Raw genomic sequence first — 2500 nt, 5'->3', positions numbered from 1 at the left:
TTGTTATCTTTTAAAATAAGATGGTACTTCTACACTATTGGGACGGCATTTCGGAAATCGTAATATTGAATTCCACATTGAAACAATGGCACCTACATATTACTCGTATTTTTAAGATGATTATATCCAAAAGTTACGAAAATCGATGAGGTAGAACACTATTTATTAAAAAGAAAATGTATTTGATGAAAACGATCGCAAAACAAAAAAATCAATAAGGACGGTAATTTTCCGTTCTGGTTTAAAACAAGACGCCGAAAAATTTTCCCCTTCTAACACGATTAAACCGTCACAAAAAAATGAGATTCTACTTTTTTAGGCTATTACATGTGCCCACCCTGAAAACCTTAGCGGGAAGGTAAAAAAAAAAAAAGAAAGGAATTTAGAGTGGGAGATTAGTTTAGCATATATATTTAACGAAGAACAACCTCCTGTTTCCTTGCTATTCTAACGTTTTAGGACAGTTGACCAATTTCGTTGTTGCTATGGGAGATAAATTCTGTAGAAGAACAAAAAAAAAAGATATATTAAAGACATCGACTTTTTGTTGTTAATTAAAAGTTATCTTTATTAGAATTACGGTGTATGAAAATGTCAATGTAAAAGATCAAACAATCAATAAAGTTGTACACCGAAAGGTTTAAAAAGAAAGACTCCGATGTGTGAATGGTTCAGATTTAAGTAAAAAAAAAATGTCATCTGCTAATAAGTTGAATAATAAAATAAATATCACAGAAAGATCGCAGGGAATCAATTTATGAATCCATTTCTTGACATTAGAAAACATATCCGGCAAGCAGAAAAAAAATTGAAATAGCAGCTCAATAGTTGAAATGAACAACAAAGATTAATACAAACATACAAACGCACAGAATGACCATCTATATGTACTGATATCACTATAAGACGAATAAATGACGAGGTTTACAGCATATCCTATCTGTTAGAATTAGCGTGTTTGCATATCCTATCTGTTAGAATTAGCGTGTTTATAAAAGACTTATCCTGCCTTGATAGAGTTCAAAATGGACTTCGTAACCTTGTGGAGGATGTCCTTTTCTCTTCTCTGCAACCTCTTTCTCACAGAAGAGATGTTGCGAGTTTGTCTCTGCTTTATCGTTATTTTCATGGCAAGTGTTCGGCTGAGCTCCATTCTATGGTCCCCCCCTCGCCAAACTTTCAAAGAAACACCCGTCTAGCTGAAAACACTATCAATAATCCCCCCCACAGTCTTTATCTGTGCCTAAACCTAAACGTAGATTCCATGAGCAAAGCTTCTTTCTTAGATCTGCACGCCTGTGGAATTGTCTTCCGTTTTCCTGCTTTCCAGCTGACCACAATATGGTTGTCTTCAAGTCTAACGTAAACAAGTTTTTGATGAGCCGTTCCATATAAGTTAACAAATTTGCCGAATCTCCATTACTAACGGTTACTATATAGTCCAATTTCTACTGTACAGTCTTTAACCTTTATCCTCGAGTGGCCTCTTGGCCTTGATAAGTGGTGATGCCTATGTAAAAAAGGGCCATAAAAATAATAAAAATATATGTTTTAAGTTCAATTCACTTGAATTAACCTAATATTTAGATTATTCGAAATTCTGTGCTTATTTGGAATGGTGTTTTTCTCTACGCAAATCTGGTAAAGATAAGTTACGTTTGTTGAGCCATTTGCGCGCCGAAAATCGAACATTGAAATCTTGTAGGGATGGACTTCTTCTGTATAGAAGGGGTAATCTTGCACACACACATATACACAAACACGTACACGCACGCACACACACACACACACACACACATATATATATGTATATTTAGAGATAGATAGAAACCTTAGAAGTGTGCTCACTTATTAAAAAAATAAAAATAAAAGCGTATTATTTATATATCAGAGAAGATCAAGGCAACAACGTTACTTTCGATAATACCCTCCACCCACACACAGATACACACAAATATATATTATATATGTGTGTGTGTATATGTGTGTGCATATGTGTTCTCCCCGGATCGCCACCTTGTCGGAGGACAGTCTTACTCGGACACGATTGACCGCCGATGATGATGGTATATGTGTGTGTGTGTTTATATGCGTGTATGTATATGATAAAAATAAATATAACAACAACGATTACATCCGTAATATTAATAAAAATAACAATCAGAAGAAGACGAAAAAGACACATAATGAAAAAAGACAACAAAAATAATAATAATAACAATAATAACAATAATAACACTAATAATAATAATAATAATAACAATAATAATAACTATAATAATAATAATAATAATAACAATAATAACACTAATAATAATAATAATAACACTAATAATAATAATAATTTCTCTATACCTCCCCTATCCCTCCCATCCCCTCCCATTACCCAATCACCGTCCCCCACAAAAGAATGATGTCAAATAGCCCAAGAAGGGCCAAGGAGTATGGAAAGACCAAGGAGAGAGCACTGACCAGACCTCCGTTGGACACGTAAGAAAAG

The sequence above is a fragment of the Euprymna scolopes genome, chromosome 35, assembly GCF_053919585.1.
Source record: "Euprymna scolopes isolate OS-2025 chromosome 35, ASM5391958v1, whole genome shotgun sequence".
Lineage (NCBI taxonomy): Eukaryota > Metazoa > Mollusca > Cephalopoda > Sepiida > Sepiolidae > Euprymna > Euprymna scolopes.
Note: the sequence above shows the minus strand (reverse complement) of the source record.